Source organism: Manis javanica, chromosome 13, assembly GCF_040802235.1.
Source record: "Manis javanica isolate MJ-LG chromosome 13, MJ_LKY, whole genome shotgun sequence".
NCBI lineage: Eukaryota > Metazoa > Chordata > Mammalia > Pholidota > Manidae > Manis > Manis javanica.
The window spans coordinates 85,299,578-85,325,249 of record NC_133168.1 but is presented as its reverse complement, the minus strand read 5'-3'; the positions used below and the strand labels follow the sequence as shown (position 1 = coordinate 85,325,249).

General features: G+C 41.9%; 1 long non-coding RNA gene across 4 annotated transcripts in view; it reads right to left on the bottom strand.

Moving 5' to 3' along the window:
- The window catches only part of LOC140845554 (uncharacterized), a 138,942-nt gene extending 123,542 nt beyond the window's left edge, over positions 1 to 15,400 (bottom strand). For 2 of the 4 annotated variants that reach the window (XR_012124391.1, XR_012124390.1), the window contains exon 1: positions 14,889 to 15,397. This is a non-coding gene — a long non-coding RNA (uncharacterized lncRNA). Of the gene's footprint in view, positions 1 to 14,888 lie in introns of all 4 variants that reach the window. The other 2 variants (XR_012124389.1, XR_012124388.1) reach the window with 2 other exon arrangements.
- Positions 15,401 to 25,672: the final 10,272 nt, after the last annotated feature.

Genomic DNA, 25,672 nt, shown 5'->3' with positions numbered 1-25,672 from the left:
GATGTAATTCTTTATAGTTAATGATATATGTGAACATAAAAAGTGATCTGTTGCTTTGTGCTTACAATTCAAAAGGAACATATAACATGCCTAAGAAACCAGGTTAGATCTGAAATACAACTGAGAACATAAAAAGCTAATGGTTTTCCTACACTTTTGATTGCATAAGAGAAGTAACCCCGTATGAATGCGTCAGAGGACAAGCTATGTTTAAGGTAAGGGAACTGCCATCATCACAGAAGCACGGCCCCTCAACAGCCCCAAAGGCTCATCTAGGAGAGACTCACACCACTGCCCCTCTCGGTCTACAATCACAGGAAATGCAAAAATAGGAAAGGAACGCGGGACAGAGAGAACTGGCAAACAAACAGTGATTAGAAAGAGTAATTTTTACACTAGCCTCTGGGGATATCCTGCCAAGTGTTTCTATGCAGTTTTAGAAAGATTTGGCTTGAAATGTGGTGGGAACCACTCTGAACCATGAAGTTAGTTAATGTAATAAACCAGGACAGGAGAGCAAAAAGGACCAATGGTGTGTCTCCTGTGTATAAGGCCAAGGTGTAGGGGCTTTATTTCTACTACATCACTTCATGTCGACATGACTGATGTGACTTTACTCATCACCTTCATACATGTGTAAAAAATTACTTCACAATCATTTCCCTAAACAGAAATGCAAGGACATAAATATTCTTAGAATTCCTGCCACCTTCACCCAACTCTTTAGGCTTAGCACCTTTCTCATACGAACAGGAAGAAACATAGCTCTAAAAGCTACCATTCCATTTCAAAAAGAACTCACTTACATCTAAGTGTCTAAATGCAGTGAAACGCCACCTCCACCTTGACAGCAGAGAGGGGAGCAGTTTCCCAGCAAGCTAGCTGGCCTGCCACCTCAGCAAGCCCAAGGGCCACTAATCCACACCAGGCCTGGGTGTCCCCAAAAGTTGGCTCCCTTACCTGTGACTACCCATGCTCCCTGGAGATGGGCCATCAGGCAGGGCCACAGGGACGACATCAGCACACAGGCACAAAGACCTACTGGGCCTGCACCTACCTCGGCCCCCACAGGCCAGCCAGGATTCTCCCTGTGTGGGGCTTCACATCCAGCACCTGGTCAGCTTCTCTCTCCGTGAGGGCGTCCCCTTGCCTTGGAGCCTGGGTGACAGTGGTCAATCACCTCCTCTACCAGGCCTACTGGGTTTCACCACTCCTTACCACCGTGGCCTGCACCTTGCCTTGATGTCCCTCTTGCCTTCCCACTAAGCAAGAGTCACCTCAGAGCTCTGGATTTAGTGCGACCTTACCAGTGTGCTCCTACTTTACGCCTTTTGGGAGTTGTAATCTAGATCCTAGTTTTCTCTGCACAGCTTTAGCATAGTACACTCGGGATCATTCCTTGAGAGCCCCGTCTGTCCGATAAGTGCAGGGACTGTGTGACCTCTCGCTGCCAGAGCCTTGGTCAGAGTCACAAGCCTGTTTCACTTACCTGGGGCTGCAGGTAAGGAAATGCCACAGCCCCAGGGTGGCTGCCTCTAAGGAAGGGAGGTTAATAGAATAAAGCCATTTACATGTTGGACTCAGGTTCCAGCTTGACTACTTCACAGATTTCATTTACATTATACAGGAGAAAGTGGCGCAGGCCGAAGAGGACTGCTTTGAATGAGGAGCAGGGGAACTATTTCCAAAGCCAGAGATAAAATTCAGAATCTGCCACAGACATTTATGGGTGGGGAGGGGGTCTATACTCATAAAACACCAGTTTCTGCCACTGCCTGGTAGACAAGAGGTCAGGGGTCATCTGCAACTCTCACATAGTCAGCAACCTGGCTGAAGTTCACTCAGCACCATTGGATGGATGAGCTGGAGCCGAGATCCAAGGACCACTGTCTACTAGTCCGATATGTCCGCGCAGTCCACAGATCAGGAGAGGAAAGTAGGAGATCCGCTCAGCCACTCCCCGACATTCCCATCCATCCAGAGGTGGGGGATCAAGGAGTGACAGACACTGGGAAACCTCTCACACAAGACTTAAGACTGGTAGATGATGATTATTGTCTTTAAGTGGCTAATCGCTGCCCACACACATTTTTATAACATAAACACAACAGCATTTCGTCAGGAATAAGAGCGAAGCATACATCTCCTACCTTGCGGTGGTACACATCAGGTTCCGCGACACTGATGAAGTAAGAAGAGTTAGGGACGCCCTCTGCCTCACTGAGAGGCCAGGGCACCCTGAAGAAGCAGAGTGGAAGTCAGAGAGAGACAGAAAGAGAGACACTCCTCATGGATACCCAGTCGGGCTGTTGGCGTCTGCCTCCAGAGACGCGGGCCTTTGAGGAGCCACTGAAGTGTAGCCTCAGCCTAGACTCTCGCGGTTGCCCACGGCCTTCCTCAGTCCTTTGCATCCAGGGAGATGCCTCTGAAGGGGAATCCTGGCCTCCACTCAGGTGACTTTCCCGGCTCCTAAGGGAGACGGGGGAATCTACTGAGGGAGACGCAGGGGAACCTGTCGCTCGAGACTTTGAGGTCGGCAGCCGGGCTAGTCCCATTTAAGTGGCTGACGAGCGCCCGATGTTGTGTGCCATAGATGGCTTCCTTCTATAAGGACAGTGAAAGAAAAGTCAGACTTGGATGCTGATAACGCTCTTCCGAAGTTATCCCGTATGAGCATTCAAAAATGATGCAGCTTCTCACACCACAAGGGTATGAAACTAGAAATAAATTATGCAAATAAAATGAAAAAGACTACCATCATGTGGAGGCTTAACAACATGCTCCCAAATAACCAATGCATCAGTGACCAAATAAAACAAGAAATCAAGCAATATATGAAGAAAAATGAAAACAATAATTCAACAACCAAAAATCTGTGGGACACAGAGAAGGCGGTGCTAAGAGGAAGTACATTGCAATACAGGCCTACCTCAGGGAAGAAGAACAATCCCATATGAACAGTCTAAACTCACACTTATCACTATTAGAAAAAGAACAAATGAGGCCCAAAGTCAGCAGGAGGAACATAACAAATATTAGAGCAATAATAAAGAAAATCGAGAAGAAAAAGCCATACAAAGAATCAATGAAAGCAGGAGCTAATTCTTGAGAAAATAAACAAAATAGATAAACCCCTAGTCAGACTAATCAAGAAAAAAAGAGAGCCTGCACACATAAAGAGAATCAGAATTTAGAAAGGAAAAATCACTACAGAAACCACAGAAATACATAGAAATATTAGAGAACACAATGAAAAATTATAAGCTAACAAACTGGATAAGCTACAAGAAACGGACAACTTTCTAGAAAAATGCAAGCCTCCAAGGCTAACCCAGAAAGTACAGAAAATCTGAACAGACCAATTACTAGCAACAAAATTGAAGTGGTAATAAAAAAACTACCTAAGAATAAAACAGCTGGACTAGATGGCTTCATGCTGACTTTAATCAAACATTTAGTGAAGACCTAATAACTATCCTCCTCAAACTTTTCCAAAAGTAGAAGAGGAAGGAATACTTCCAAACTCATTCTACGAGGCCAGCATCACCTTAATACCAAAACCAGGCAAAGACACCACAAAAAAAGAAAATTACAGACCAAAATCACTGACAAACATACATGCAAAAATACTCAACAATCCACTTCCGGAATTTACTCTAAGAATACTGCAGCCCAGTTTGAGAAAGACAGATGCCCCCCTTTGTTTATCTCAGCACTATTTACAATAGCCAAGAAATGGAAGCAACCTAAGTGTCCATCAGTAGATGAATGGATAAAGAAGATGTGGTACATATACACAATGGAATATTATTCAGGCATGAGAAGAAAACAAATCCTACCATTTGCAACAACAGGGATGGAGCTAGAGGGTATTATGCTCAGTGAAATAAGCCAGGCGGAGAAAGACAAGTACCGAATGATTTTACTCATATGTGGAGTATAAGAACAATGAACAACTGAAGGAACAAAACAGCAGCAGAATCATAGAACCCAAGAAGGGACTGACAGTTACCAAAGGAAAATGGAGTGGGGAGGATGGGCGGGAAGGGAGGGATAAGGGGGAAAAAGAAAGGGAGCATTACGATTAGCATGTATAATAAGGGGGGGCATAGGAAGGGCTGTGCAACACAGAGAAGACAAGTAGTGATTCTACAACATCATACTACGCTGATGGACAGTGACTGTAAAGGGGTTTGTCGGGGGGGACTTGGTGAAGGGGAGAGTCTAGTAAACATAATGTTCTTCATGTCATTGTAGATTAATGATAACAAAATTTTTTAAAAATTAGAAATAAATAAATAAATACAATAAGACCATCAGAGTTAATACCATTACCTTTGTGGTAAGATAGAGCTAAATTTAACATAGTGCTCCACTTATTGTTAAAAGGCCACACATTAACTGGTGAATAGCCTTAGTTTCTTCACTTCTAAAAGAGGGAAGGATAACAGAGCCAACCTCACAGTATATAATTTAACATAATTAGCACAATTCCCATTGCACAGCAAATACACAGTAAGTATTAGCATGTATCTATTATAAGTTCTTCCTATCAAACATGAACTCATGAAGGTAAGTTTTTGATGGAGACTATAGGACCAACCTTAGATAGGCTGGTAAGGACCAGACTCTATTCAATACCCTGGAGATGTTACTTTTGCAAAGGCAATGTGCTATAAAGAATTTTTTTCCTTCTCTTTATGTTTCCAGTTAGCTCACACAATACACTTCTTGTTACTGAGAGCCACCAGTAGGGAAGCTCACTGTCATTAAAAGGTTGATCTTCTGGAAACAATGCTTAATAACAGGCATGAAAAAGTGTGAGTAATTCTGCATTTTGAAACACTGTCCTCAAGTTAATTTAACCTGAGCTGATGGTGAACCACCTAGAAAGTCTAGAATCAGTATGTTCAGGCTGAAATCAATGGACCAGAGAGAAGAGGAGACAAACTCCAATTGGCCACTTCATTCAGGTGAGCCTTGTGAAAAAAAAAGCAGGGGAACACACATTTTATATGCTCCTGATGCTAACAGTTCAGATTTGCAATGGCATTTTTTTGTATTGTATGTGTTCTCTAAAGGAAAACTCTATCTTTATGCATATATATGTGTGTGTGCTGCAGGTATAGTGGGAAAAACACTTTGTATATTGAAAAGACAAAAAATAAAAGTGGTTCTGAGCAAAAAAAAATACTCAACAAAATACTAGCACACTGAATTCAAAAATACATCAAAAAGTCATCCATCATGAACAAGAAGGACTTATTCCAGGGAAGCAAGGATGGTACAGTATTAGAAAATCCATCATCATCATCCGCCACATCAACAAAAAGGAGGACAAAAACCACATGATCATGCTCACAGATGCTGAAAAAGCATTCAACAAAATTCAACATTCATTCATGATAAAAACTCTCAACAAAATGGGTATACAGGGCAAGTACCTCAACATATTAAAGGCCATATATGACAAGCCCACAGCCAACAACATACTGAACAGCAAGAAACTGAAAGCTTTTCCTCTAAGATCGGGAACAAGACAGTGATGCCCACTCTCCCCACTGTTATTCAACATAGTAGTGGAGCTCCTAGCCATGGCAATCAGACAAAACAAACAAATACAAGGCATCTAGATTGGTGAAAAATGAGTCAAACTGTCACTATCTGCAGATGACATGATACTGTACATAAAAAACCCTAAAGACTCCACTCCAAAACTACTACAACTAATATCTGAATTCAGCATAGTTACAGGATACAAAATTAATACACAGAAATCTGTTGCTTTACTAGACACTACCGATGAACTAGCAGAAAGAGAAATCAAAAAACAAGTCCATTCACAACTGCATCAACAGGAATAAAATACCTAGGAATAAACCTGACCAAGGAAGTGAAAGACCTACCATACGCTGAAAACTACAAGACACTCTTAACAGAAACTGAAGAGGACACTAAAATATGGAAACTCATCCCATGCTCTTGGCTAGATGAATTAGTATTGTCAAAATGGCCATCCTGTCTAAAGCAAACTACACATTCAATGCAATCCCCATCAAAATACCAACAGCATTCTTCAACAAACCAGACACATTATTACGAGATAAAAAGTACAGCATTTCGTCAGGAATAAGAGCGAAGCATACATCTCCTACCTTGCAGTGGTGAGCATCCGGTTCTGTGACACTGATGAAGTTAGAAGAGTTAGGGACACCCCCGGCCTCATTCAGAGGTCAGGGCGGCCTGAAGAAGCAGGCTGGAAGTCAGAGAGAGACAGAAAGAGAGACACTCCTCATGGATACCCAGTCGGGCTGTCGGGGTCTGATTCCAGACACGCGGGCCTTTGAGAAGCCGCTGAAGTGTAGCCTCAGCCTGGACTCTCGCAGGTGCCCACGGCCTTCCTCAGTCCCTCGCATCCAAGGAGCTGCTCTGAAGGGGAAGAATCCTGGCCTCCACTCAGGTGACTTTCCCAGCTCCCAACGGAGATGAGGGATCCACTGAGGGAGACGCAGGGGAACCTGTCACTCGAGACTTTGAGATCGGCAGCCGGGCTAGTCCCATTTAAGTGGCTGACGAGCGCCCGATGTTCTGTGCCACAGACAGCTTCCTCCTATAAGGTCAGTGAAAGAAAAGGCAGGCTTGGATGGTGATAACTCATCTCCAAAGTTATCCTAGACAAGCCCCAGAAAATGATCCTCGGGTTCTTCTAGTCTGCAGAGTAAAAGAATGAACTTAGCAAACACCCAAGGTACGAGTGGCTTTCAGTGAGAGATAACAGTAAGAGGCCAGAGCTCCTGGCTCACCACTCCAGGAGAGGACAAGACAGCCGATAGTTATGCATTGTGTAGGGGTTTTATAGGCAGTTCAGAATTTTGGGAACCGGATAAAGGCTTAACGGTGTGCACTTGTTAAGTGGTCCCTGAATATTTAAAATTAACTTAACACACGAAATTTACTTCTCTGGTTTCTCCCTGGGATACAGGCGTCTTGGTTGGGGAGCATATCAGACAAGGCCTCCTGCCCAGCCCACAACATGGGCTGAGGTGTTGTCTGTCTGCTAAAGAATAAGTTAAGAATCTTATTACTTCCTCATTCTGAAGCAGAAAGGTAAATCCCAGATATCACAGGAGCTCCTCTCCTGATAGTAAATTAACTGCAACCAACAGAGCCATACAGATTTGACAGGTTAGAACTCCAAGTTCTGGGCAGAGCATCAAAACAACTGAGACTGGATTAAAGACAGTGGCGTGAGGGGTGAGACAGAGAACCCCTCGTAAAACCACATATAATATGAAAATATAATTAACACAACTAGTCCTGAAAGAGCACCAGGAGAGAGGCTGCACCAGACTGCATACACCTGGAGAAAAGAGCGGACTTCATGGAACAGGGCACCAGCACCATGCCCCTGCGACCCCAGACATCGCTCCAGGGGCTGAGCAGCTCCAGAGAGGAGAGCTTCTGGGCACTAGAGGGCGCCACATACAAATATGAAACGTCAAAGAAACCTGGTTCAAAGCAAAATCTCAACACCAGCGAAAGGACTGAGACTGAATTAATAAATCTTCCTGAAAGAGATTTCAAAATAAAAATCATAAACATGCTCATGGAGTTACAGAAAACTATTCAAGAACTCAGGAAAGAATTTTGGACGGAGATCTAATCGTTGAAGAGGACAACGGGGGGTATTAAAAGCAGATTAGATCTGGTGGACGAGACGATACATGGGACATGAACATAGAAACTAGGGAAGAGGAATACAGAGAAGATGAGGCACAGAGAGAAAAAAAGGATCTCTAGGAATGAAAGAATACTGAGAGAACTGCGTGACCAATTCAAATGGAACAATATTCATATTACAGGGGTGCCAGAAGAAAAAGGAGATAGAGAGAAAGGGACAGAAAGTGTCTTTGAGGAAGTCATTGCTGAACACTTCCCCAATCTTGGAAGGAGATAGTCTCTCAGGCCATAGAGGTGCACAGATCTCCCAACACAAGGGACCCAAGGAGGACAACACGTACACATATGATTAAAATGGCAAAGATCAAGGATATGGACAGACTATTAAAAGCACCCAGAGAGAGAAATAAGACCACGTACAAAGGAAAACCTATCAGGCTATCATCATTCTTCTCAGCAGAAACCTTACAGGCCAGAAGAGAATGGCATGATATATTTAATGCAATAAAAACAGAAGGGCCTTGACCCAAAAATACTGTATCCAGCACAACTATCATTTTAATTTGAAGGAGGGATTAAACAATTCCCAGACAAGCAAAAGTTGAGGCAATTTGCCTCCCACAAACCACCCTCTACAGGATATCTTAAAGGAACTGCTCTAGACGGAAGGACTCCTAAGGGAAAATAGATGTCACCAGAGAAAATAAAATCACAGCAAAGAAAGCAGACCAACCAAATACTACCTAAAGGCAAAAAAATAAAATCAACTATCCACAAAAGCAGTCAAAGGAAACACAGAGGAGGACAGAAGAGAACACGTAACATATAAAGAATGGAGGAGGAGGAATAAGAAGGGAGAGAAATAAATCATCATCCGACTGTGTTTATAATAGCTTAATATGAGAGTTAAGTTAGACAGTCAGGTAGTAAAGAAGCTACCCTTCAACCTTTGGTAACCACGAATCCAAAGCCTGCAACAGCAATAAGCATGTATCTTTTGATAGTCACCCTAAATGTAAATGGATTGAATGCACCAACCAGAAGACACAGAGTAACAGAACGGATAAAAAAGCAAGACCCATCTACACGCTGCTTACAAGAGACTCACCTCAAACTCAATACATACACAGACTAAAAGTGAAGGGATGGAAAAAGATATTTCATGCAAACAACAGGGAGAAAAAAGCAGGTGTTGCAGTACTTGTATCAGACAAAATAGACTTCAAAACAAAGAAAGTAACAAGAGATAATAAAGAAGGACATTACAGAATGATAAAGGCAGCAGTCCAACAACAGGATATAACCATTATAAATATATATGCACGCAACACAAGAGAACCGACATATGTGAAACAGACACTAACAGAATTAAAGGAGAAAATAGAATGCAATGCATTCATTCTAGGAGACTTCAACACACCACTCACTACAAAGGACAGATCAACCACACAGAAAATAAGTAAGGACACAGAGGCACTGAACAACACACTGGGAACAGATGGACCTAACAGACATCTACAGAACTCTACACCCAAAAATAGCAGGACTCACATTCTTCTCAAGTGCACACAGAACATTTTCCAGAATAGACCACATTACTAGGCCACAAAAAGAGCCTCAGTAAATTCAAAAAGGCTGAAATTCTACCAACCAACTTCTCAGATCACAAAGGTATAAAACGAGAAATAAATTTTACAAAGGAAACAAAAAGGCTCACAAACACATGGAGGCTTAACAACGTACTCCTAAATAATCAATGGATCTATGACCAAATTAAAACAGAGATCAAGCAATATATGGAGACAAATGACAACAAGAGCACAAAGCCCCAACTTCTGTGGGACGCAACGATGTCAGTTCTAAGAGGAAAGTATATAGCAATCCAGGCCTATTTAAAGAGGGAAGAACAATCCCAAATGAATAGTCTAAAGTCACATTTATTGAAACTGGAAAAGAAGAAGAAATGAGGCCCAAAGTCAGCATAAGAAAGGACATAATAAAGCTCAGAGAAGAAATAAATAAAATTGAGAAGAATAAAACAACAGAAAAAAATCAAAGAAACCAAGAGCTGGTTCTTGGAGAAAATAAACAAAATAGATAAACCATTAGCCAGACTTATTAAGAGAAAAAGAATCTACACACATAAACAGATTCAGAAGTGAGAAAAGAAAAATCACTACAACCCTACAGAAATACGAAGAATTGTTAGAGAATACTATGAAAATCTATATGCTAACAAAATGGATAACCAAGAAGAAGTGGACAACTTCCTAGAAATATACAATCTTCCAAGACTAACCGAGGAAGAAACAGAAAACCGAAACAGACCAATTACCAGCAAATGAAATTGAATCGGTAATCAAAAAACTACCCAAGAACAAAACCCCCGGGCCAGAAGGATTGACCCTGAATTCTATCAGACATACAGAGAAGACATAATACCCGTTCTCCTTAAAGTTTTCCAAAAAATGGAAGAGGAGGGAATATTTCCAAACTCATTCTATGAAGCCAGCATCTCTCTAAAACCAAAACCAGGCAAAGACCCCACAAAAAAGAAAAGAAGAGAACAATATCCCTGATGAATATAGATGCAGAATACTCAACAAAATATTAGTAAACCGAATTCAAAAATACATCAAGAGGATCATACACCGTGAGCAAGTGGGATTCATCTCAGCGATGCAAGGATGGCACAACATTCGAAAATCCATCAACATCATCCACCACATGATCAAAAAGGAGGACAAAAACCACACAATCATCTCCACAGACACTGAAAAAGCATTCAACAAAATTCAACATTCATTCATGATAAAAACTCTCAACAAAATGGGTATACAGGGCAAGTACCTCAACATAATAAAGGCCATATATGACAAGCCCACAGCCAACATCACACTTAACAGCAAGAAGCTGAAAGCTTTTCCTCTAAGATTGGGAACAAGACAGGGATGCCCAATCTCCCCACTGTTATTCAACATAGTACTGGAGGTCCTTGCCACGGCAATCAGACAAAACAAAGAAATACAAGGCATCCAGATTGGTAAAGAACAAGTCAAACTGTCACTATCTGCAGATGACATGATATTATACATAAAAAACCCTAAAGGCTCCACTCTAAAACTACTACAACTAATATCCGAATTCAGCAAAGTTGCAGGATACAAAATTAATACACAGAAATCTGTTGCTTTCCCAGACACTACCGATGAACTAGCAGAAAGAGAAATCAGGAAAACAATTCCATTCACAATTGCATCAACAAGAATAAAATACCAAGAAATAAACCTAAGCAAGGAAGCGAAAGACCTACCATACGCTGAAAACTACAAGACACTCTTAACAGAAATTAAAGAGGACACTAACAAATGGAAACTCATCCCATGCTCATGGCTAGGAAGAATTAATATTGTCAAAATGGCCATCCTGCCTGAAGCAATCTACAGATACAATGCAATCCCTATTAAAATACCAACAGTAATCTTCAACAAACTGGAACAAATAGTTTTAAAATTCATACGGAACCACAAAAGACCCCGAATAGCCAAAGCAATCCTGAGAAGGAAGAACAAAGCAGGGGGGATCTCACTCCCCAACTTCAAGCTCTACTATAAAGCCACAGTAATCAAGACAATTTGGTAATGGCACAAGAACAGACCAACAGAACAGTGGAACACAACAGGACCAGGTATTAACCAAAATGTACGTGGTCAATTAATATACAATAAAGGAGCCATGGACATACACTGGGGAAATGACAGCCTCTTCAACAGCTAGTGTTGGCAAAACTGAAGGGCTACATGTAAGAGAATGAAACTGGATGATGGTCTAACCCTATGCACACAAGTAAATTCGAAATGGATCAAACACCTGAATATAAGTCATGAAACCATAAAACTCTTAGGAAAAGACATAGGTGAAAATCTATGGACATAAATATGAGTGACTTTTTCATGAACCTATCTTCCCGGGCAAGGGACACAAAAGCTAAAGTGAACAGGTGGGACTATGTCAAGCTGAAAACCTTCTGTACAGCAAAGGACACCACCAATAGGACAAAAAGGCATCCTACAGTATGGGGGAATATATTCATAAATGACAAATCCGATAAAGGGTTGATATCGAAAATATATAAAGAGCTCACGCACCTCAACAAACAAAAAGCAAACAATCCAATTAAAAAATGGGAAGAGGAGCTGAACAGACACTTGTCCAAAGAAGAAATTCAGATGGCCAGCAGGCACATGAAAAGATGCTCCACATCGCTTGTTATCAGAGAAATGAAATTAAAACCACAATGAGATATCACCTCACACCAGTAAGGATCGCCACCATCCAAAAGACAAACAAAAACAAATGTTGGCGAGGCTGTGGAGAAAGGGAAACCCTCCTACACTGCTGGTGGGAATGTAAATTAGTTCAACCATTTTGGAAAGCAGTCTGGAGGTTCATCAAAATGCTCAAAATAGAAGTACCATTTGACCCAGGAATTCCACTTCTAGGATTTTACCCTAAAAATACAGCCAGGTTGAAAAAGACAGATGCACCCCTATGTCTCTCTCAGCACTATTTACAATAGCCAAGAAGTGGAAGCAACCTACGTGTCCATCAGTAGATGAATGGAAAAAGAAGATGTGATATATATACACAATGGAATACTATTCAGCCATAAGAGGAAAACAAATCCTACCATTTGCAACAACATGGATGGAGCTGGAGGGTATTATGCTCAGTGAAATAAGCCAGGCGGAGAAAGACAAGTACCAAATGATTTCACTCATCTGTGGAGTTTAAGAACAAAGCAAAAACTGAAGGAACAAAACAGCAGCACAATCACAGAATCCAAGAATGGACTAACAGTTACCAAAGGGAAAGGGACTAGGGAAGATGGGTGGGAAGGGAGGGATAAGGGGAAAAAAGGGGGCATTACCATTAGCAGACATAATGTAGGGGGGATATGGGGAGGGCTGCACAACACAGAGAAGACAAGTAGTGATTCGATAGCATCTTACTATGCTGTCAGACACTGACTGTAGTGGGTATGTGGGGGGAACTTGTCGATGGGGGGAGTCTATACATGAGCAAATACAATGTTGCTCATGTAATTGTAGATTAATCATACAAAATGATAATAATAATAATAATAATAAATTTTAAGTAAAGATTTTCATTTTAATTTGAAGGAGGGATTACACAATTTCCAGATAAGCAAAAGCTGAGAGAATTTAGCTCCCACCAACCATCTCTACAGTGTATTTTGCAGGGACTGCTATAGATGGAAGTGTTCCTGAGGTTAATTTAAATAGCTGTCACCAGAGGTAACAACAATGGATAGACAAAGAGTTCAGAATATGATACCTAATATATAAATAATGAGGAGGAAAAAAAACAACCTTTAGATGGTGTTTGTAATAACATACTTACGTGATTAAGTTAGCTTCTTAGATAGTAAGGAAGGGACCCTTTAACCTTTGGTAACCACGAATCTAAGGCCTGCAGTGGCAATAAGTACATACCTATCGATAATCACCCTAAATGTAAATGGTCTGAATGCACCAATCAAAAGACACAGACTCACTGAATGGAAAAAAAAACAAGACCCATCTACATGCTGCCTACAAGAGACTCACCTCAAACCCAAACACATACACAGACTAAAAGTGAAGGGATGGAAAAAGATACTGCACACAACTAAGAGGGAGAAAAAAGCAGGTGTTGCAGTACGTGTATTGGACAAAATAGAATTTAAAACAAAGAAAGTCACAAGAGACAAAGAAGGACATGATATAATGATAAAAGGGTCAATCCAACAACAGGATATAACCATTATAAATATCTATTCCCAGAACACAGGTGCACCTACATATGTGAAACAAATAGTAACAGAATTAGAAGGGGAAATTGAATGCAATGCATTCGTGTAGGAGATTTCAACACTCCACTCACTCCAAAGAACAGATGAACCAGAGAGAAAATAAGTAAGGAGACAGAGCCATTGAACAACACATTAGAACAGATGGACCTTACAGACATCTACAGAATTCTCCACTCAAAAGCAGCAGGATACACATTCTTCTCAAGTGCACACGGAACATTTTCAAAAATAGATCATATACTAGGCCACAAAAAGAGCCTCAGTAAATTCAAAAAGATTGAAATTATACCAACCAACATCTCAGATAACAAGGGTACGAAACTAGAAATAAATTACACAAAGATGTCGAAAGAGCCTACAATCACATGGAGGCTTAACAACATGTTCCTAAATAACCAATGGATCAATGATCAAATAAAAAGAGATCAAGCAATATATGGAAACAAATGACAAGAATAATTCAACAAGGCAAAATCTGTGCGACGCAGAGAAGGCGGTGGTAAGAGGGAAGTATATTGCAACACAGGTCTACCTCAGGAAACAATCCCGTATGAACAGTCTAAACTCACAATTAACTAAACTACAAAAAGAACAAATGAGGCCCAAAGTCAGTAGAAGGAGCGACATAATAAACGTTAGAGCGGAAATGGATAAAATCGAGAAGAATAAAAGAACAATCAATGAAAGCAGGAGCTGGTACTTCGAGAAAATAAACAAAATAGATAAACCCCTAACCACACTTATCAAGAAAAACAGAGAGTCTACACACATAGACAGAATCAGAAATGAGAAAGGAAAAATCACTACTGACACCACTGAAATACTAAGATTAGAGAATACTATGAAAAATTATATAGTAACAAACAGAGTAACAAACAGGACAACCTAGAAGAAATGGTCAACTTTCTAGGAAAATGCAACCTTCCAAGAGTGACCCAGGAAGAAACAGAAAATCTGAGCAGACCAATGACCAGCAAGGAAACGGAACCGGTAATCCCAAATGACAAGGACGACAGGGGCCTCAGGAAACTGTTAATGCAGGAGGCGCTGCCTCTGGCGGCCTCTCCCCCGCCGCCCCGCCGCCCCGCCGCGGGTCCCACCCGACCCTCGGATCGCCCGGCCCTCGCCCGCGAGGCCGCCGCCGGAAAACTGCGCACACGGCAAGACGCCCGCCGGCCTCCCCGTCTGTGCGGCCCGGCCCGGCCCGCGGTGGCAGGTAGGCGGCGCGGCCACAGGCCGGGCCCCGCGCGGCCCGCCGAGCCCTTCGCAAGGCCGCCCCCTCACCGGTCTGCCGCGCCCGCAGGCGGAGGCAGGGGTCCCCGCAGCCATGTACCTTCCGGCCCGCAGAGCCGTGGCTGTCGCCTTCACCCCTGAAGCGGGACCGCTATGGACGCTCGTCCGCAGGTCCGATGGCGCCAGGCTGGAGGAGGCACAGCTAGACGAGCGCAGGTCAGGCCGGGGCGGCGGCTCCAAGTCCGGGCCGTCCGCAGCCCTCCGCCCGCCCGGAGAGAGCCGCGAAGGGGCGAGTGCGGCGCTGGGGCCCAGCCGGCGCGAGGAGGGAATCCGCGGCCGGGCAGCGAGGTCCGTGCCGCCGGGGCCTGCGCGTCGGTAGGAAGGCTCAGCCGAGCATAGCGCGGGGCCACTATCCGGGCTACGGCGGGCTCGCTGCGCGGACGGGACGGCGGGCCGGAGGCGCCGGGACCCCCTCCGCGGCGTACCGGAGCACTGACAGAGTTACAGGAGCTACTCCTCCTGGCGGCGCTCGCGAACCTACTGAGTCTTCAATATGGCGGCGGCAGCGCCTGCATCTACCACGCAGCCGCCGGATTTACGTTTTCTACGCGCGCGCCCAATGGCTGCCTGCTCCGCGGAGCCGCTCCCTCATTGGCCTCGAGGGCCGTCAGTCGGGCGAGGGCCTGAGCGGGACGTCTCACGCAAATTGGCCGCGACTTGAGCTCCTGGGATAACTGCAATCTTTTATAGAAGTTTTAGTCATTTCCATTAAATATGTGCAAAGGATGAACAGAAAAAGATGCCATAAAAATGAACAGCTCTTGTCGCACATAGACGCAGTTCGGGGGGAAGCATTTTCTGTTAACGTATGTATAGAACACACCGTTCCTGGTCTTGGTAGATACCCCACAAACCACCTTGTGTCCGCCTGGCTTGTGATAAGGAGCTGCATTTGGGTTTCCTTCTACCTGTCCATTTCTTTGAGAGGAACAAATATCTGCCTTGTAGAATACTTGACTAGAAAGGTACGTTTTACCTCTTTTTAGGGAAGGTATCTCCCTTGGTCCCCCGATTTTAGGATAGGTTTTGCTAGTTGCCAAAACATATTGTCCATTATTGTAAATGCTGGAGTCACCTTGTCCCCGGTCTTGGGACTGGAGTGGTGTCATTGGTGGGAGAGAACACACTACGATCACACCGTGCAACCTCTGGTCATGAAGGTCCGCAGCGCTAAGGGTACTCCAGAAACTTTACCTTGCTTTTTAGATGGCATCAAATATGCCAGTCTTTGTGAGGGCATGGTGATGGTTTAAGCAGGAATCATTCTTTGTATATTAGCTTTTAAAAATTAATTAAAACTGAAAAAAAACCTACCACCGGTCTCATGTTTCTCCTGTGTATTTGGATGTCTTGTAACCAGCCTCTCCATTACGTGATTAGCACTTACCTGGCTCACCTAACAATCAATAATGTCAGTTCTTCATTTTTCCTCCATTTCTTTAAAGAATGATTTTATGAAATAGTAAGTAGAGTTCCCACCGTTGCTTAGGATGCAGAACGTTGCAAGAGCTCCTCTGTCAATGAGAAAAATCCAGATACTCTGCAAAATTAAAACTTTCTAAAGACCTTCCTAGCTGAGGTTGGTGAACTCTCAGTGCCGGTAAACTGAGGCTGTGGCTGCACCGCCTTTTCTTCACACCTCAGAGAGATCAAAAGGTGAGACTATCAGTTATGGAAAAAGCCCTTTGCAGAGACAAAGATGCTCAGAGTGAAGGGCACTGAGATGGGAGATCTGTCTGGATCATCCTGGTGGGCCCCCACTGTAATCCCAGAATCCCTTAAAGGTGGAGAACATTTTCTGGCCCAGAGAACTGCAGAAATGGCAGCACAAAAAAAGAAAATAGGGGCGGGGGATCATAAGCCAGTCAGTTGGGATAACCCCATTTTAAATATCAAGATGTATGTATGATGCAAGTGGATGAGAACAGCAAGCAAAGGAAAGCAACAGTGGTTATCAGATCATGACAAAGTCAGTTTCCAGGCCAAGAATTTCACAGGACTTAAGGAAAGCTTTCTTATAATGATAAAGGGGTCAGCACCTTCAGAAGATGTAACAGTCCTAAATGTGTGTGCATCTAAAAAGAGCTCTGAAATACATAAAGCAAAAAAATGATAGAGCTGAAAGGAGAAGCAGACATACTGACAATTATGCCAGCATCCCTCTCTCAGTGACTGATAGAACTGGTAGACCACACAAAATCAGTAAGGATAAAGAAAGTTGAACAACACAATTGTGGAATCTGGTCCCCACCTTCTGGTATTCAAAGTGCAGCCCCTCATTGTTGCAGCGTTGATCTGAGACCTGTATCGTAGGGCAGAGGTAATGGGGTATCACTTTTAAGATCAGGTTATTAAAGACTGTGACTTCTGTCTTGCACACTCATGTTACCTCTCTCGGATTTCTCAGTCTGGTGGGAGCCATTGGGTAAACAGCCCTGCAGAGACACCTGCATGGCAAGTAACTGAGGCCTCCTGCCAACAGCCATTTGACGGAGCTTAGAAATGGACCCTTTAGCTCCAGTCAAGTCTTCAGAAAATGTAGTTCTGGGCAATAGCTTGACTCTAACCCCAGGACAGACACTGAGGCAGTGCTACCCAGCTAAGCCACACCCAGATTCCCAACTCTCAGAAACTTTATGAAAAAATGGTAATTTGTCACATAGCAATAGATAATGCAATAACCAAAGATTTGACCTGATTGGCATTAGAGAAAACACCATCTAGTAAGAGCAGTATATGCATTCTTTTCAATTGCCCAGGAGATTTCATTGAGGTAAATTATATTCTGGGCCATAAAACAAATCTCATCGATATCATCGTGTCATTCCTCATTTATTTTTCTTCCATTTTGCTTCTCACAATTTTTGTCTTCCTTTCCTTTATTTTTAGATGTCCCATCTGGGATCACTTTGCTGGTGCTGGAAATACATCCTTTGGAATTTGTTTCTGAAGTAAGGGCGTGTTTGTAGCTAACCTCAATTTATGTTTCTAAGAAATTGCTTTTTTTCCCATTCTCTGTCCATGAGAGTTATTTTGACTGATACCATTTTAGGTTGGTTGTTTTTCCTTCAGCACATTGATGGCATTATTCCATTGTCTTTATTTTTGCTATTGAGAGGTCAAATACAAATTGAATTGGCATTTCTTTGTAGGTAATCTGTTCTCCCTCTCTAGTTGACTTTAAGATCTTTTTGTCTATGTCAGGAGTTAACAAGCCTCAGAGTGCAGACCAAATCCGACTCACCAATGGCTTCAGTATATAAAGATTTATTAGAACACAGTTTGCTCATTTACATTTTGTTAGGTCATCTTACTATTTTCTCCTTTCTCTCAGTCTTCCAAACCTTCTCTTGTTCTTTACACCTCCTTATACGTAATTTCTTCAGATTTATTTTCCAGTCTATAATTCTCTCTTCTTCTGTATCTCATCTGCTGGTAAATCCAACATAGACCTTTACATTTCAATCATTATATTTTAAAATGTTTAAAATCTTGGTCATATAAAATTTTTATACTTTAAACATATTATGTGTGTACTTTAAATATGTCTAATAATTCCAATTTCAGCATTTCCCTGTGGATCAGATTCTTCTGTTTGCTGCTTCTCCTGGATCTAGCTCATGGAGACTTATTTCCTTGGAATTAAATGATATTTTTATTTGTGAAATCACAGTTATTGCAATCTTATCTGTGGAAATTCTTTGAGTCTTCTGTTGAAGGTGGATTTCTTCAGGAAAGGTTTGTTTTCTTGTCTTTGTCTCTGTATCTTGTATTTCTGTGAGGGTGTAAAAATAAAAAGACTAATGGGTCTAGTAAATGATTTCAAGGTGAAAACTGGCCCCCACCCCTCCCCTACTATTTAGTTCTCACTTTCCTGAGGTGTCATTTAGGTATTCCTTAGTTTCCTCCTACATTTATTGGGTTCAAAAGTTGTCCAATGCATTATCCAGCACTGAAGCTATTTTACAATGTAACATAAGAAAAATTTTATAGGGTTGAAGTCAAGGTAGACAGTCTACAATATTTTTGAAAATGAAAGATTTCTATGTCTAGATTTCTGTAGATTAAGACAGTGTTTTTCAAAATGTGATTCTGAACCATCCTCATCAGGACTGCTTATTTAAAGCACAGGGTACTAAGGCTCGGTCAGACCTGTTGAATCAAAGTTTTCTGGGGAACAGAGCCCAAGAATCTCTACTTCTAACAATAAGTTTGATTCGGGATTTGACATACACTCTTGTATGAGAATTATGACACCAAATCTTCTATAAAAATAGAATAATTCTCATATAATCTCATTTGAGTATTGTGGAGATTAACTAAGCACTATTGTAGAAGGCCACCAGCAAAAGTAACTAAACTTCTCTAGAAACCTAATAAGGTCCTTAGATGGACTTGATTGAAGGAATTAAGCAATAAATTACAAGGTACCAGAAGCTCAGCTTTAATGTATATAGCAATGCATTTCCGAGTGGATTGCTGAATTTAAATCAGTCCACCACTGCTTGCCCAGTGACAGCAAAATGTTTCTCATCTTCAAGAGAAGAAAAGCACCAGATATTTTTCAGGTATTTGCAGGTAGGATAAGTATAGATCTCCTCAAATGAGACAAAATTATTCAATTTTTAATGGTTAATAAACTGTGTATTTTTCTTTAAATTACTTTACAATTCTTTAAATGTTCTTCTATTGGTATCTGATTAAGTTTTTATATTCTCTTCTTCATACATTTATTTTCTATGTATATATATGCATATCATGCCAATGGTTCTAAATTAAAGGTGAGCACTTTCAGGATTCCCCGCTCCCCAGATGGGTGATTCTGTAATGACATTTTCCAGTGCTGAGAGGTGGGTGCCATTTTTTGTGTACCCACCTCTCTAAATAACAGGTAGTTAACTTTGTTTAGGAAGGTGAGGACAACATATTCTCTGATTTTTAAGGGAAGGTCAAGAACCCCACCTCCACCCCCCCAACTCCTCCTCCTAATGAGAAGTGCTGATGTAGACCAAGGACCAGTGACTGGGCCAGTTGCTGGGGACTGGCAGACTTCTCCAGTAGAAATAGAGACTAGCAGCTTTTGCTCCTTCCAAGGGAGGCACTCTTTTGGGGGAAACCCCTTTTTTTGTTGTCAGCTCTGGACCATTTCTTTCTCTTTAATCTCGTGCATTGTGTGTGATAAAGTGCACACAGAATGTCCTCCAGCAGGGAAGAAACATATTTTCTTATCCTCTTTATTTCTTTGATGATATTCTGCCTACTTTTTCTATCCATTATTGAACATAGGGTATTGAACTCTCCAATGATCACTGTTGAATTCTCTGTTTCTCTTTCCAGTTTTGTCACTATAACAATTACAAACCTGCATGCACTAAAAAAAGAGCCACAAATACATGAAGTACTTCATGTACTTTCCTGATAGATTGCACCTCTTATTATAAAATATACTTCATAGCTTCTAATAGCAATTTATGTCTTAGACTATTTTGTATGTATTGCCACTGCAGCTCGGTTTTGGGTACTGCATATATATATATATATATATATATGCTATCTCTTTCTCATCCTTTTATTTTCAATCTATTGTGTCTTGACTTATTTCCGTAGCATAATATGAAACCTCGAGATCCCTCCATATTGCAAATGGCAAGACTGAATTCTTTCTTACGGCTAATATTCCGTTGTTTATATATACTACATCTTCTTTATCCAATCATCTATTGATGGTACTTAGGTTATTTCTATATCTTGGCTATTGTAAATACTCCCAAAATGGACACAGGGTGCATGTATACCTTCAGATTGGTATTTTCCTTTTCTTTGCACAAACAACCCAGAGGTGAAATTGCTGGGTTGTATGGTAGTTCTATTTTTAAATTCTTATTTCATTGTCATTTCTTTTACTATATTTTTAAGTTATTTTCTTACTGGTTTCTCTGGGGATTATAATTAACATCTTAAACAATACATTTCATATTAAAACTAGCTTAATTTCAATGATCCACAGAAATTTTCCTTCAGTATACTTTTGTGTTCTCCCCACCTTTTGTACTATCATTGTACTATTTTATACTCTTATTATTTTGTGCTATTATATATATAAGCCCATCAACACAGTTTTATAATTATTGCCTTATGTAGTTGTCTTTTAAATCTGGAGAAAAAATGGTTACAAACAGAATACATTCACATTGTCATATTTACCTACATAGTTACTATTATTGGTGTCCTTTATTTCTTCACGTGGACACAAGTTATTGTCTAGTATCCTTGCATTTCAGCCTGAAGGACTCCCATCAGTATTTCTTGTAAGGTCAGTCTCACTAGTGATTAATTCAGTTACCGTTTTTCTGGAAACATTTTACTTTCTCCTTTGTTTTTGAAGGATAGTTTTGCTTGATATAACATTTTTAATTGATAGTTTTTTTCTTTCAGCATTTTGAATATATCATCCTAGTACCTTCTGGCCTCCATGTTTTTTGATATTTCACCAGTTAATCTAATAGGACGTTCTTTGTATATAATGAGTTGCTTCTCACTTGCTGCTTTTAAGATTCTCTATCTTGTCTTTTGACTGCTTGACTGTGGTGTGGTTGTGGTATAACTCTCTTTGATAGATCCTACTTGGAGTTTACAGAGCTTTAAAATATTAATCAATTCTTTCCATCAAATTTGAGAAGTATGTGGACATTATTTCTTCAAGTATTCATTCTTCTCTTTCTCTTCTTTCATATGTGTGTTAGTATGCTTGGTGATGTCTCACGGACTCTATTCACTTTTCTTCATTAATTTTTCTTTCTGTTTCTTTCTCAGATTGAATAATATCAACTGGCCTGCTTTCAAGTTTGCGGATTCTTTCTTCTGCCAGTTAAAATTTACCTTTGAGCCCCTCTAGTGATTTCTTTCAGGTCAACTTTTGTACTTTTCAACTCAAGGACTTCTCTTTAGTTCCTTTTTTAAAAACACAGTTTATCTATTTGTAGATAGTCTTTACTCAGTGAGACATCATTCTCATGATTTCCTTTAATTATCAGGCATAGTTTCATATAGTTCTTTGATTTATAATAGGTCATCTAAGACCTTTTTTATAATAGGTTGTCTAAGATCTTTTTCTAGTAATTCCAATATTTGGGCTTCCTCAAGGATGCTTTATAGTGACTGCTTATTTTAACTATACATGGGCCCCACTTTCTTGTTTATGTGCATGTCTTTCAATTTTTTCTTTGAAACTGGACATTAAGTAATCTAATGTGGTGTATAAGATGCCCCCTGTTTTGCAGGGTTTATCATTTCTGTTCATTTTTGTTGATGTTTGTTTAGCAATTTACCTGAAATAAATCTGTAAAACCTGTATTTTTTGTTGTGGGTAGCCATTGAAATCTGTGCTTGGTTAGCTTAATGATCAGAGAATGATTGGAGAGAGATAACTTTAAATGCTTTGGAGCAATATGACTCCCAGCCTTTGCCAAGTGTGTGTTTTTGTGTGTTCTCTGTGTGTGTATTGAGGTATGCCATCAAAGCAACTAGCAGGCAGTTTACAACCTCTGTTAGCCTTTACTTCTTGCTTGTGAAAAGCATGAAGATCGACCAGAAGGAAGAAATTAGGGCTTTCTTAGAGATTTCTTAGGTATAGCCCTGTACATGTGTGTGTCCTTCTAGATTCCCAGGACTATGTTGGAAATTTTCAGTACCTCCTATAGATAATTTATTCTCCAGTTTTTCCTTCTAAGTTTTTTAGTCAGACTGTTGTTCTCCTCAGCTGGTAATGCTGCCTCAGGTAGCTGAGATTTTAAACAAGTGATGTTGATTGTTTCGGCGAATAGGACTGCCTGTACAAAGCTCGGAGTCAAGTCAAATAAAGATAAGTCCCAAGAATGGAGCTTTTCGGTGAGCTGTCAGACTGTTTAAATGGTGATAAGTCTCTGGGGATAGGGCTTTAGGGGAACTTCAAAACCATTCTGCCCCCTCCCGTGGATGTTAGGCTGCTGCTCTTTTTCACAGCTACTGAATTATGAGGCTATTGGTTTTCAAGGCTATTGTGGAGCTGAGAAGATGGGAGGGGAATTAGGACAAGTTAAAAATCTTATGAAGCACATTGTTCTTACTGATTTTCAGTTCTTACTGATATTCATTAGATTGTTCCAAGGCTTCCGTTAATTTCTAGAATTCTGACACATTGACCTTGATTAAGTTTTTGCCAGTGTTCTAGTTGCTTGGAATCTTGGAGGTCACTGCTGTGCCATTCCGGAAGTGCTGCCTCTCTTCTCATTATCTTTAGAAAGCCACGGAGAAACAAGGACTCTTTACTGAGGAAAGGACTAAAGGGACCAGCGATTTGTCTTTAATCTAGAGGCGTTAGAAGAGTTTTCACAGCCCAGTTCTTTGGGGCTAAAATGTGCATGGGTCTGAACTGTCTTCTGAAAAAAAATCCCTGGGAATCTACTGTAACAGAAGATGGAATTCTGGGGTTGGAGGCCCTGGGCAGAGGAATCACAACCAGCAGGTTGGCTACCTTTGCCCTAAGCCAAGGATTTCTTCACTCTATTCTTCACTCTGTCTTCCAAATCCCTCTCACGTGTGAGTGTGAATCCTGACTCATTTTCCGTATCCACCGATGTGTCAGTTCTGCTTCCCTCCACCATCCTTTCTCATTTTAACCCTGCTGGACCTTTCTACATCTTGTCTCATCCACATGAGTTCTCATAGTACTTTCTAATGCTAAAGACCACCATATGGGTCACAGTTTAGAAAAATAATCTGGGTGTCAGAGAGCATGGAGAGCCATCACACTGGTGAATGCCTGCAAGTGGGGGACAAGGACAGAAAATGTCACCATTCAAAGTTCTTACAAGATAAACAGTAATCTTGTAACTGCAACATTTTTATAGTAAATGCCAACTGCAGAGTGGTAGTTCCTGTGGAGCAGAGAGAAAGAAGAGTTTGTGTTTATCTAGCACTGTCTAATGGGGAGACAAAGAGACTGAACTCAGAAGGGATGAAAGTCTTAGTACTTGGACAGGAAACTCTAGGGTAGCACTGACACCATTCTCCGTAGTCTTCCCCAGACTGGATAGAATAACCTCTGAAGCTCCCTTGGCTCTGATTCTCTGCTCAAACTTCCAATTACTGCTTCAGACGGCTCTTTAGTGAGGAAGTGTCCTTCATAGCATATCTGCATGTGTCTGTCTGTACAAATGCCTATTTTCCTCCACCTCACACATTGTCTCGCTCAGCTGTACATTAGTGGCGTTCTCCTTCATGACTCGGTCTCCCGTGGCTTTGGTGGATCTGATATAGCCCCTTGAAGACTGGCCTGAGCTCTGCAAAATTCTTAGAACCCTCCAGCTGATGCAGCCTTCCAACGTCCTCCTTCATTGTTCAGCACAGCATGGAAGAAATCCAAGATTGCAACCAGAGGCATAAATAAGAAATGCACTATGGGAAAGTGGTGCATCTCTTTTGGCAATAGTGCAAATAAGAGCGACAGTCAGTAACCCCGTTTGCAAATAACCAGGTCGATTCAAAAGAGCTATTGATGTGTGTAATTGTAAGCATCTAGCATCCATCACCAGGACCTCAGCAGTACACATGCACATCTGCAAAGAGAGTCCTCTCCTTTTATGTGCAATGCTTCAGGTCATCTCATTTAAAAATACACGATTTCCCTAACGCTGCCAAATGTAAACCACACTCATTTAGATCAGTGAGGATTTTCAGTGCCTTTGGGTTTTTTTGCTGGCATCTCTCCAGACCGCTGCTCCTCGCATGAGCAAAACTGTGATGCGCTTCCGAGCAAAAGAAGCATCTGCACAGAAACAGACGTTGACGTCCCCAGACCCAGTGTGCCCCCTCTCTGTGATGCTCTCTGCAAATTTGCATTTGTGCTGTCAGTTGGGGAATTGTACAGAATAACAATTGATGCCACCAGTAGAAGAAATTATGGGAATAATGGATGGGGAAAAGAAATAGACTTATTAATTAATGGCTCGTTCAGCTCACATAAGATGTTTGAACTCAAGTAGGATTCGTTGTTTTCTATGCCGGCCCCACAGCAGCTTTGCTCTCAGGAGAGAGCCGTGAGCAGGTCTTCATGAGCCCGCCTCACCTGATCTCATGCGGAGTACCATGTAGGACATCAGCTGGTCTGTTCTCAGTTCTTCTGGAATGGGTTAAAGCCTCCCCACACACACCCCAAGCTCATGTGGAAAGTGGTCAGCCATCCTTTTACTGAAACGTGTGGGAGGACGTTTTCCTGCTGTCATTCTAAAGCATTTGCACCGGACCCTGTGGAGGACAGGCCTGTACGTGGTGTGGGTGGGTGGCTGCCATAAGTCCCTTGCGGGAGACTGGGCGGGGGTGCAGTGGGAGGGTGCTCCTGAGAGGGAGGGGAGTGGTCCTCACAAAGACCTCAGCGCATCTCACAGGGACTCCCTCGGAGCTGTCTTACCTGAGTCCAGGGGACTGGGCTTTGGGCTCCACGGGGCAAGGCGGTTCCCAGGGAGGAGGCGTGACAGGGGCCTTCCATAAAGGGTCATTCTCAAAGTGGGGAATCAGGCGGGTCTCTCAGCAGCCAACCTCCTGAAGCCTCGACCCTGAAGGGGGTTCTGGGGGGGCCTTCCTCCCGGGGCTGTCTTCCCCTTAAATGAATGGGACAGGAGTGAATGTGGGTGACTGCCTTACACCTTACCCCCTGCTAGCTTTCTGTCCAGAGCAGAGTTTCGAAATTGGTTCTGGTAACTTAATGAAGCAAATGCAGAGGTTCTAACAGTCACTTTTTTGGCAAAGGCTGGAAAAGAAGTAACTACTGTCAGTTCTCCTGAGAAG